The sequence below is a fragment of the Leucopleurus acutus genome (assembly GCF_964270905.1).
Source record: "Leucopleurus acutus genome assembly, chromosome: 18".
NCBI lineage: Eukaryota > Metazoa > Chordata > Mammalia > Artiodactyla > Delphinidae > Leucopleurus > Leucopleurus acutus.
The window spans coordinates 47,696,255-47,709,589 of NC_139160.1; positions in this window are offsets into that span (position 1 = coordinate 47,696,255).

Below are 13,335 nucleotides of genomic sequence, written 5' to 3' on the forward strand. Positions count from 1 at the left end.
GGACACGGGTTCGTGCCCCGGTCCGGGAGGATCCCACATGCCGCGGAGCGGCTGGGCCGGTGAGCCATGGCTGCTGAGCCTGCGCTTCCAGAGCCTGTGCTCCACAACGGGAGAGGCCACAACAGTGAGAGGCCCGCGTACCGCAAAAAAAAAAAAAAAAAAAAAAGAATGGGTGTTGTTATCCCACAAATGAGTAGCTTTGTTTGTTTGATTGTCTTCTCTCACCTCCAGGAATGATTAATTATAAATTATAAATATAAAATCATAAAATAAAATATAAAATCATAAAATATAACAATTATTCAGAAACTATGCTTCCTGAGCTTATTGTTTTTTTCCCCTACATGGAACTATCTGAGGATAAATAAGGGACATTCACAACCTAAAGGGTAAAATATAAAGCCCATTTAATTTTGTATGTTCTGTGCCCCAATTTAAAAGATGATCTACCTATTTGATTTTTTCATGTCCTTTGACTACGTATGTTAGAATGGTAAGTGATGAAAAATATCTTAAAAATGCATCTAGCATAAAAGAAATGTAGAAAATAATGACAAAGGTGAAAAAAGGGCAAAGGGGACTTAAAATTGAGAATGAGACATAAGAAACAACAACCAAATGAATGAGAGCCTTGTTTGGGACTTGATTTGATTTGACTACACACACTGTATAAATGTATCTTTGAGATAATCTGGGGGTCATGAATATGAACTAGCTATCAGATGATATTAAGAAATTACTATTAATTATGTTAGATTTAATAGTGGCATGATATCTATCTATAGATAGATAGATATCATGCCACTATATAAATTATATAAATCAGAGATGAAGAACAAAGAATTTACAGTGGAAATGGCTTAATGTTCAGAGTTTGCTTTAAGATAGTATAGGAAACAAACAAAAAGGGTGGAAAGGTAAAAATAAAAACAAATTGACAAATGTCATATTTGTTCAAGCTGAGTGATGAGTACAAAGGTGGTTTGTTACTTTTTTTTGTTTTAATACTGTCCTTCTGTGTTTTTTTTGTCCTTCTGCTTTTATTTTTTTGAAACTTTTCCACAATAAAAAATATCATCTAAATTCATTGCCTTAGAAATGAGCAAACACACGAATGGGGAACTCCCTTTCCTTGTATTAGTTGTTTAGTTTAGGCATTCTTTTTAAGGGGTCACTTTTAGAGACCCACACATAAAGCTACAGTCACTTTTGTCCATGGGTGATTTTATTTTCTCTGTCCACGGTTAGCACGCAATTAGAGGCTGAGCTAATTGTAGTACTGTTTCACTAGGTTTGAAGCTGTTCAAGCAGCCTAGTATATATTATGGTCTGCCCCAGGCTGCAGTGATCCCGGGGGAGGAGCTAGGGTTTATTTCACTTTCTGGTACCTCAGCGAGGATGTGAAGGGAAGAATGCTTTTCTGTTACCTTTTTTTGGTGGGGAAGGCGAGGGGAAGGAATGCCTGGGATCGGGAGCCCCTCCCTGTCTTCACCAGCCAAGGGGGACACCAAGAATCCCCTCTAACTGTGATGGACTGTTCACCTAAGAAGAGCACCTCCTTTTTGCTGTCAGGTAAGAATGCACAGGGAAAGAAATGCTCTCGGCGTTCCTGCAAAGAAACAAGTGATAAACTTCCTTATAGAAACCAAGATACTGCTTCCACAAACATTAATAGACATTATGTGGAGAAGCATGAGGAATGGGTATGTGTCAGATAAGTTTGAGAAGTGCTTGGTTAAATTCGTTAAGCATTTTCTTCCACATGATGTAATATGTAGGTCATACCTTAATACACATGACAAGCCTCCTGGGAAGCGTGTTGGGGCAGAGGTGGGAATTGGAACGCAGTAATTCCCAAACTGTTTTGACCACTGACTCTTTTTCCAGGAACACCATGTGAGACTGTATTTCTTGGAACACACTTTGGAAAATGCTGCCCTTGAGCAAACCATTTTCAACTCAAGCCTCAAGTGTACGACGGGCTCTTAGTTTTGGTCTCTCTTTCTTTTTGTGCCTACCAAAGCCATATTAAAGTTCTTTGGTACATTGATTTATTGAATAGCACTGATTTATTGAGGACCTACTGAGGGCCTACCCTCTGCTTGCTGCTGGAGATACAAAGATGAGCAGGACTTACGGTCACCGCCCCCAGAAAGTTCTCACGCTACCAGAGGAACCAGACACAATGCAAGCGATCAGGTTCCAGGTTCCCAAGCCATATGAACGTGGCACTTGGCAATCATGGCACAAAGAATGGTGACAATGTGTCCCAAAGTCAAGGAAGCATCCTGTGAACAAGCTGTAGCTGCCACTCATTGACTGCCTATCTGATATCCATGCCTCACTTGCCAACAGTCCCCTTATTTCTGCATCAAAAAATTCTTGTGTTTCCTGGGAAGCTGGCTCTTCCAGTGTTAATCTAGTCAGCACCTTCCATCCCCCTGAACAAGGACAAGTTCAGAAGCAGCGAATGGCCTGAGCCAGCCCAGGGAGGACGAATCTCAGGAATTATGCCTGGAATGTTTTGCCTGGTGATATACGGTGGCCATTTCTGCCACTCTGAGAAAACCCCGCCCAGAACAAAGCAGGATATAGAGGATGGCAGAACTGAGAGAAGCACAAAGAAATGAGCCAAAGACCTGGGACCAAGTGCATTAAAGCCTACCCTACCTTTTCACTCTTCAGTTCTCTGAGGACAAATTTCCTTTGTTGCTCCAGCCAATTCGTCTTAAGTTTCTGTTTCTTGTGCTTGAAGTATCCTAAGTGATATAATCCCGAGCCCAGGTCTTTGCCTTGGCATTCTCTCCAATGAAAATAGCCACTTTCGCAGTGGTTAAGAATCCACCTGCCAAGGCAGGGGACATGGGTTCGAGCCCTGGTCCGGGAAGATCCCACATGCTGCGGAGCAACTAAGCCCGTATACCACAGTTACTGAGCCTGCGCTCTGGAGCCCACGAGCCACAACTACTGAAGCCCATGTGCCACAACTACTGAAGCCCGTGCGCCTAGAGCCCGTGCTTTGCAACAAGAGAAGCCACCGCAATGAGAAGCCCGCGCACCGCAACCAAGAGTAGCCCCTGCTCCCCGCAACTAGAGAAAGCCCGCGCACCGCAACGAAGACCCAGTGCAGCGAAAAATAAATTAATTAATTAAAAAAAAAATTCTTAAAAAAAAAAAGAAAATAGCCACCTTTCCACTGACCAGGGCCTACTCAAGTTCTGCCATCACCCTGCATCCTTCCTGGGTCAGCTGAGTTCATAGTACTCCCTCCCTCCTTTACCATTTATTTGCACTATGTTCATTTAGCACTCAAATACTTCTGTGTTCAAACACCCATGCACACACACACACACACACACACACACAAACACACTCACTGATGTATATGTCCTGTCTCCTAAATTAGACTGTAAATTTTTGAAAATAGAGATGATAACTTATTACGTTGCAGTGAATAAAGTATAAACATTTGTTGAATAGATATTAAAGTTTTCCATTGTACTATCCCATTTCCGTCAGTTCTGAGCACAATGCCTGAGTTATAGCAGAATCGTAATAGTCATCCACATGTTACTTATCAGCTGTCACCCATCTTGGCATCACCCTTGATTCTTCCCAAGAGGCAGGGATCATTCCCCCTCTCATGTGCCCGTAGTATCATCACAGCTATTACATTGTTGCTTTCGTTTATTTCTGAAGCTCTTCCCTTGCTAGATTATAGAGACAGACACCATAATTTCCCATCTTTATCTCTCCATTGCCTTATCAGGTACATAGTAGATACTTAATAGATCTTGTTAAATATAAATGAGAGTAAATTATTTTATTTCTAGTTCTTGCACTGATATTTAAATTATCCATACTATTCCAACTGATAAAATAATTCTTCCATTTTGTTCAAACATATAACAGACATACATAATAGGCTAAGTGGTAAAATGGGCTTATACAGTACATTTCTTTTATTCATTCAGAGACAAAGTGTATTAGTTGAAGAATAATCTTATCAGAAAAGATTCTATGTCAAATTTTGTACTTCAATAATAATGATTTCTTTCAGGGATGACAAACTGCTATGAAAGCTCAGCAATGGGCGTGGCTATAACACAATATGGTAAATCAGGAAAAGTTTTAGTTTTTCCAAACCATAAAAAGAATATATTCCCATTTGACTACCTTCCAAGGATGCTGCAATATTTAACACTGTTATTTATGGAACACAGTAATATGCATTGAGAAAGAACTGTGTAAGCAGCATTCTTGCAAATAATGTTTGGATGAGAACTTCCCCTAGCAAATATTTTCTCCATTATAAAATGTTCAAAAGTATGCAGAGATAAACCGTAATTACTGGAGACTTTGTAATTAGCGTGCAAGCTTAGTGCGATCCATAGTAGGCTAATGGCTGCGTTCACAGAAGGCTGCAACAATCTATTGGAGCTGGGAGACACGGTACTCGGTAGCACAATAACCAATAGAATACTCTTGACCAGAAGACCAAACTAGAAATAAAAATATTTTTATTGGCTCTGTTTTTAAACAGTAGTTAATTTTGCAATTAGTTTTTATGTAGAAACACTACAGTATTTGTCTAAAATATACAGTAATTTTTTACTGTACTATATTTATTTAAGATTGGATATTTTACTACTGAAGTACAAAGTGGGTGCAAATTTTACATAGTGATTTGTTGTAAACACTTCACCATCATAAAAAAGTATGTCTGAAGTGCCTCTTTAATCAGGTGCTAGTGATGTAGATAAATATGGCCCTATGCTCTCAGGAACTTATAGACTGTGTAATGTTTATCTTTACTATTCTAGTCTAGAACAGGCAAGATGGAGTCAAGTTTCCCAATAGATTCTACATGTGTGCCAATATTTTTTTTAAGCTACATTGAGCAACAAACTACATACAACAAAATAAATATTTGTTCCTGTGCAGTCAATTATATACTAAGAAATTCCTTATAGAAATCTTTCTCTCTCATCCTCCAGTGTTCCTAAATAGTCTCAGAATTTAGAGCAATAAACTTAAATCAGAGAGGCCTCAGAAACAACGAACGAGACCAAGGATGGAGTGAGGCTGGCAAATGCAGTAACTAGATCATCAGTAAACATTTCAGTCAGTCAACAATATTTATTTCTGACTTGATCAACTTCATATGGCATCTTACTATGCATTGTGAGTTGACAGGCTTAGTTCAGGGCCAAAGAAGTTTGAGCTGTTGCAGAGAACAGTGGGAAGAGGTAGCAAGAGTCAAGTGATAGCCTTGGAGCTTTCAGCTTGGAACGGTGCTAACACTGGCCAGACTAATGTCTTGGACTCATAAGACCTCTTGAATTTGCTGTAGGTCACCTGGAGTTTTGTAATCAGAAAAGTGATGAGCTAAGATTGTTGCTATGACTCATGATTGATGAAGGACTTTAAAGTACTGAGGTTTTTATACACACTAATTGATACTGTTTCTTTCAAGTGTGCAATCATACAGCGATCACCAGGTTCTTCAAAAAATGAACACAACAAATAACTCAGAAACACAATCCTAATGACCATATTTTCAAAAAAGTTTTTTTCCCCTTGAGATACCTATATAAGAAACTACAATGCTTTAAGATTTGTAAACAGTTTCTTTTGCTGGCATATGTTCATTTTAATCTGTGGCAATTGTAAAATATTTCACTTAAAGCTTAGTGGGTTCAATTTTTCTTCCTTAGCCATCTTTCCCTTCCCAGATATTTACACGAGACCATGAAGACTTAACCAGAGCCCTATTTTCAGATGTGATAGAATGAATAGGTGGGTCCTGGGCTAGAGTCCTCCCCAAAAGACCAAGCAGTATCCCTGTATCCTGAGACAACTTGGGGCAAAGTGGCTGGAAATTCTCAGAAGGGTGATGGTGGAGGGTGCATTAGATGGAGACAAAAAGCATCCTGAGGTTTAGAGACATATCATCTAGTTGATGTCGGAGCTGAGGATATTGGCTACACAGCATCCCATGGTGGCGTGTACAGCAGAGAAATTATCTTTTGGTTTTCCACCAACCCACGCATTTCCCACCTTTTTTTTAAAGTGCCTTTATTTGTTTATTTAAATTACATTTTACCTAAATTAAAAGAAAAATAGTTAAGAAGTATAGTGCTTACTTAGAGCCAGCCATGTTCTAAGTGTTTTTTTCATGTATTAACTCATTTAATAATATTGATTCTATAAGGTATGCACTTTCCTCTTTTACAGATGAAGAAACTGAGGCACACAGAGATGAAAGAAGTTGTTTAAGGACATAGCCAGTAAGTGAAAGAGCTGAGATTTGAACCCAGGAGTTTAGCTAACTGATCTTGTCCTCTTAATTTCTGCTTTTTACTGTTTCAACGTGTAAGTCTATTAAATGAGATACCATACAAAAAATGAAAAACACAGGACTGCGCATAGAAGATGCTCAACAAATTTTAGTTCCCCTTATGTTAAAATGTTGCTGTACACCTGAAACTAACACAACATTGTTAATGAACTATACTCCAATATAAAATAAAAATTAAAACAATGTTGATGTATATGTTTACTTCTAGGGAGGGCAGAGTCCGTCATTGCTGAGATTAGGACTGTAGGCTCAGCAGTTAGTCAATCTGGGTAAAATCCTGCCATCTCTTACTAGCTGTGGCCATGTGAAAACTATATAACCTCTGTGTACCTTCCTATCCTCATTTGTAAAATGGGTTTTACAGAGTAGTGATCTCAGAGGGTTGCTGTGGGGTTAAATGAGATATCATGTAAAATTCTTACACAAGTCTAGGTACATAGTAACCACTGATGAAATTTTGTTGTTAGTAGGGAGCTTATACGGAATGATTTAATACCCAGCATTCCATTGGGAATATAGTGGATAGTAAGTAAATATTGAACGAATGACTGAATAGACTGAATAGACATATGACTTAATTAATTTGTCCAAGTTTGATTTGCCCCAGGGATGACTGGGGGCCACAGAGGTTGTATAATATTTTCCTGCTCCCTGAAGGGTGCCAGGATGACTCAGCAAACCCTCATTCCAGCATCTGACAGTGATATGCTAAGCTGCTTGGGCACCATCTGACTTTGACATGATCCCAACTCTGACACATTTCATGGTTTTAGACACTGACAAACCCAAGCCAGGTCAGTCCCAAGGTGCTGAGAGTCGCTGCAGATTGGGGCATAGCCAGAAGAAAATACAGCTATTTAACATTGCTCACAATAGGCAATACATGTGACTTTCTAATGAGCTTCCTAAAGGACAATAATTCCTTTAAAAAAAGTCTATATAACAAACACAGTGTTTACAGTGCTGTCCCTCTGAGGTAGCAGAAGGTCTGGGAATATCTTTGGAATAACAAAAATAGGAAGAGAAAAAGTGGTTTAATATAGTTTTGGTGTTTTGTGTACTTAATTGTTAGATAATTAGTACATTACAAAAGTATATTCATTAGTGTATTCGCTTCATGCTGTCATTTATTTGTCTAACAAATACTTATTAACTCCTACTATATGCCAGGCACTATTCTAGGAGTTGAGGACACACTGGTGACCAAAACAGATCAAAATTCTATCAACTATACAATAGAAAATTTACATCAGAATTGCATTACTTCAGTGTCATAATACTTTTCTTAAAATACCATGAAGTTGATAAATTCAATAATGGAATGTTCTATGGCTCTAAATCCCATAGTCTTTACTAAATTGTAAATATAATTGAAAAATATTATTCCTTTAGAAAAATGTATCTATGAAATTGTGGCTCAATTGTCGTGCCTGTCAAAAACATGACGGTAAAATCTGAGAAAGTTAACAGGGGCCAATTTCTCTAAACCAGAATTTTGAATATTATTTTCCATGAACTGTTAATAGGTATTCGGCTTAAAAGCAAAAAGTGAATTTCCTGCATAAATAACTTTGAAAATATATCTGTGCTTCCTGAATATCCAAGCACGAAGACTAATACTCAGGATTTCCCAAACCTGTTTGATCATGGAAACCTCTTTCTAATGGATCCTTTCGTTGGACAATTTTTTATTGAACACATTTTGGAAAAAAAAAAATATTTGCCAAGACTCCTGTGTAATTTCAGGGCATAAAGGAATTATAGACAATGGTAGACTTGTAAGAGAAAAAAAATTGAAGAACCAATTTTTCATCTGTTTTGTAAGATGAATGAAAGGACAATAAAACTGCACCTGAGATCAACAGTTTTCCTTCCTAAACAATGTCTGTATTTGACACATGTTCTTCTTCACAGCAGTGAGATGCCTCTCTCTTTCTTTTGATGGCAATGGACACATCTGCACCTCCCTTACTCCATGGACCTGACCTTGTATGTGGAACCACCCCTACTCAACAGCTGCCTTTCAACTTCCTCCATGTCAGTCACCCTCTTTTTCTAGGCTTGTTCACACAGAAGACTATTGAAACAAAAAGTTGTTTTGCTTTTGTTTTGGAATAGGTAGTGTATTTACATGGTTCAAAATTCAAGAGGTACAGAAGAGTGAAAAATCCCTCTTCCACGTCAGTTCTCCAAATACCCGGTACAATTAATGTTGCTAACTTCTGGTGTATCCTTCCAGCAATATACAAGCAACATATGCATGTATATTTTCTCCACCCACCAATGTCTATTATAATACTTTTCACACCTCTTTTTTTTCCCTTAGCAAGTTATATCAGAGATTATTTTTGACCAGTCCCTGAGGAGTTTCCACATTCTTTTTTGCTCACTGTGTGCAAAATATTCCACCAAACACTTCGTGCCATAAGTTATTTAACTAGTACACTACTGATTAACATCATTATTTCTGATATTTTGCTTTTGTATGTATGTAAATATTGTTTCAAAGAGTAACCTGGTCACATTCATCATCTCACATCCTTGAGAGTATGTTGGCCGTATGCATTTTAAAGCATTTATCAGTCAAAGTATATGCATCAGTAATTTCATAGATATTGTCAAATTCTTCCTGTGGGAGGTAATGACAGGAGTTGTAACAATACACACTCCCACCAATAATATTTAAAAGTTCTTCTTTCACCTACGCCCATGACAGCACCGTACCAAACTTTAAAAAAATTTTTTTAATTAATTAATTAATTTATTTTTGGCTGCATTGGGTCTTTGTTGCTGTGCGCAGGCTTTCTCTAGTTGTGGCGAGCAGGGGCTACTCTTCGTTGAGGTGCGCAGGCTTCTCATTGCGGTGACTTCTCTTGTTGTGGAGCACAAGCTCTAGGCACTCAGGCTTCAGTAGTTGTGGCTTGCGGGCTCAGTAGTTGTGGTGCGCGAGCTCAGTAGTTGTGGCTCGCGGGCTCCGGAGCACAGGCTCAGTAGTTGTGGCGCATGGGCTTAGTTGCTCTGTGGCATGTGGGATCTTCCCTGACCAGGGCTCGGACCCCTGTCCCCAGCACTGGCAGGCAGATTCCTAACCACTGAGCCACCAGGGAAGTCCCTGTACCAAAGTTTTTGATCTTTGCGAATCTAATAGGTGAAAAAGATATCTTAGTATAAATTTGGAATTTATCCCTTGAAGAAGCAATAGGGTTTTTTAATTGAAAAAATTTTATAGAAATCATTCAAGAATATATTGCATATTTCTCTAGCCCTCTTGTACAACTTATATACAAGTTAATCCTTCTAATGGTCCTTTGACGTTTAGCTGTCATCATAATGGACAAGAATTCTGTGCTCTAATGCGGTGATACATTAAAAGGTAGTGAGGCCTACAGGCTTTTTGCCAGGAGTGGGACTGGTTTCTGAATACTGTGCCTCTATTGTTTTTCTGGCTACTTAATTTCTTTCAGCTGTGGCTTTTTGTGTACGTGAATATCTTCTTGGCTTCTAATCTGGTTCCTTAATTAACATTTTATCAACTGAAGGAGGGCATGAAAGATGTTCCTAGACTTCAAAATACTAACTTCTAATAGCTCCCATTTATTAAGTATCTTTTGTGTTTCAGGTAGATGTGTGTATGCATTTTCTGATTAAATCTTTATAGAGACCTTAGCGGTAGATATTATGACTTGCATCTTACTGTTAAATTTTACTGATAGGCTATATATATATATATATGGCGGAGTTGGGATTCATTGTTCCAATGGCCATATCAACTCTCTCCTACCTCCAGAAGAAAAGGTATTAGCTTTGTGACAACTGTTTTCTTCACTGTTCAAAGACCCTTTTCTCCACTTATGTTTGGATTCCCAGATGTGTTCTCGGGGTCTGGGGTTGCTCTGCATGTGACCTCTAGAAGCACATGGCACCACTGCCCATTACTTTATACTCAATATGCTTTTTTTAAAAAAAATAATAAATTCATTTATTATTTATTTATTGGCTGTGTTGGGTCTTCATTGCTGTGCACGGGCTTCTGTGCGCGGGCTTTCTCTAGTTGTGGTGAGCGGGGGCTACTCTTCATTGAGGTGCACAGGCTTCTCATTGCGGTGGCTTCTCTTTGTTGTGGAGCATGGGCTCTAGGTGTGTGGGCTTCAGTAGTTGTGGCATGCGGATCAGCAGTTGTGGTTCATGGGCTCAGTTGCTCTGCTGCATGTGGGATCTTCCCGGACCAGGGCTCAAACCCGTGTCCCCTGCATTGGCAGGCGGATTCTTAGGCACTGTGCCACTGGAAAAGTCCCTCAATATGCTTTTGAAGCCAGAAGCCAGGAGTATCTTAATGTGAACCAAAATAACTGAAAAGTCAGGTTAGCAATCATTTTAGCAATAAATGTCTGCTTCATTATATTGTGAACTCTCTCTCTAATGAATTCCCTTTTCAAAGGATTTTATGTGAAGCATGTGACAAGCAGTATATTCTGTTTTGGAATTAGCAAGGAGAGTCCAAGAGCTTGGCATCTGGGCATACAGGTGGCTGATTTATCATTTCCTATCTGCCTCAGCCGCCTCTGAAGTTCCTTTATTGTTGCTTTATCACGAGATAGAACTTTCCTTCTTCTTGTCCACTCGTAATGCCACGGGAGAGAAATACCCAAAGCTTTGAAAACCTTTGTCTTTGGTTGGGTTAAATTTGTTTTCTTTCCACTTGTGTTTAACAGTCTAGCTCCCGAGCTTCGTGATGCCGTCCTGGGAGGGGCTCATTTCTGCTCTTGCTTCTCCAGCTGCAGATGCTCGCCTCACAAAAAGCCAAATTCCTTTCACATTAAGGAGAGGCACATGTTTCTGCATCTGGGATTCAGGAGGTCTTTTACTACAAGGAAACAAGTGTTCTCGGAGTTTCCTGGGATGGCCCTGAAGAAATTCTCACTGGGGGGCTGCCCAGCTCTGTCCACAGGCCTGTGTAGAGGACAGGCTAGGAGGTGCAGAGCCCCTGACTCACACCAGGGGGTCATGGCTTAACACCCTTGAGACAGAACCTCTTTGAGTGTCAGACTGGCCAACTGAGGGCAGATATTTGGTATATAGAAACTGCAAAATATTATTCCCCTAGTAATAATAATTTTTATCTTCACCAGTTCCACTGGAGAAACAAATGATTTAAATTCCCTCTTTTGAATTTTTATGATTCCAGTTTTTGAAAGAAATTGTTAAGGTTTGAGATTTTCCCCTTTCACTTCAAATCACCTATGTTGACTGGACATCACGGCTTTTCGGTTCATTGTCTATTTTCAAACCTCAACAGACACGCTCGAACTTCTGATAACTAAGACTTGTAAACAGGAGGCAGCAAACTGATGAGCACTTGAGGAATGTGTCCTTCCCCCGAGAGCAGAAGAACAAATCAAGAAGAGAACCTTGGACATTGACTACATTTTAATCCTTTCATTTTTTTTAGGCGGAGGGTAGATTTCTTGAAATATAATTTTTAAGCATGATTCTCTTTACTTGGTTTTGTGGTTTATAGGGATTTCCCATTATCTCTGTTAGATCTTCTTTGTTTATTTTCAGTGTCATTTTCTTTTGAATTATTTGATTAATTTCTTTTTTATTTTAAAAACTGTCCTCCTTTTTATCTTTTATTTATCCGTTTATCCGTCGACGAACACTTGGGTTGCTCCCACCTTTTGGCTATTGTGAATACTGCTGCTATTAAAATGAGTGTACAAAACAAAATCCTTTCTTTTTGAAAAAGGAAAACTGTAGCAAATTACCAACACTGGACCTACAAGAAACTTAAACCAAGTAATCAGTTAGTATCTTCTCTCCTCCCCAGATGTTGCTTTTAACTGGTTGTTCCAGTTCAATTCCTTTTACAAACTACATTATGTATTTTAAAAAACACAGTATGTTAAACTCCCAGGAGTGGAAGTTACAGTTTAAACTAGTCTAGGATGCCTGCTCTTCCCTTTCCAGTATTAATACAGCCCCTAGTTTTACTTTACAAAAATCACTTTCTGCATATCTTAAAACCCCCACTGACTCCGTTAAAAAGATATTATGACTTTGTAAGGTGTCGACGCTCTGTAATATGATTTATGAATGTCTATTATGTTTTGGCTTCACATAGTGTGAGATGTGATTACAAGGTAATGACGTGGGTTTCTGTATGTGTCACGAGCTAGGTTTCATTACTTTGTGTTTCTGTAGTTCGACACACTTATAAAATGGGTCCAAGTTGCCAATTCAATGGCAAAGCTATTATCTGCATTTGGATGCCTTTCGTTCAAAAAAAGTTGCAATGTTGAGATTATTTTCATGCCATGGACATTTGGGGCAGCTAGACAAATCTATGGACTCCTCCATATAATTTGAAAACTTCTTAAAATACATAGATGTTCAAAGAAAACCAATTTTGTTGACATGAAGCTTATTCTTATTTCCCACTACTTGGTGTCACCTCTCAAATGTTGTTACCACAGACCCACACACAACATAGATAGGCTTCTAGGTTAGAATCAGATTGAAAACGCTTTTAAGGAACCTTTCTTCTTAAAGAGCTAGTAAAGATGTGGAAGGAAGCCAGGATTTTAAGCTTAGCCATTGCCTCCAATCCTGGCCACTTCCCCCATTGCCCCAGTGCCCTTAGGATTTCGATTCTCTCCCTTTCTTCTGGTCTCTTCTGTCTGAGGGAAAATCCTGGTGATTGCTAATGCATCTTTATTAAATAGTTGAAAAGGCTACTTGTGTTTGTAACAGAAATGTATGTTTGTGTTCTTCAGCTTGATTTCTTTGACTTTTGTTCTAGCCTTCTGAGGACATGGGTTTCGTTAAGTGGATGATGATCTTTTGTTCTGCTGAACATTTTAATGGGTCTGGATATAAATGTTTGTTGTAAGGGAATGACTTCATTTCTCTTTTTTCCTGAAGGGAACATAATTTGGAGAACTGGGGGCAATCTGGGAAGGAAGGATGAAAGAAGG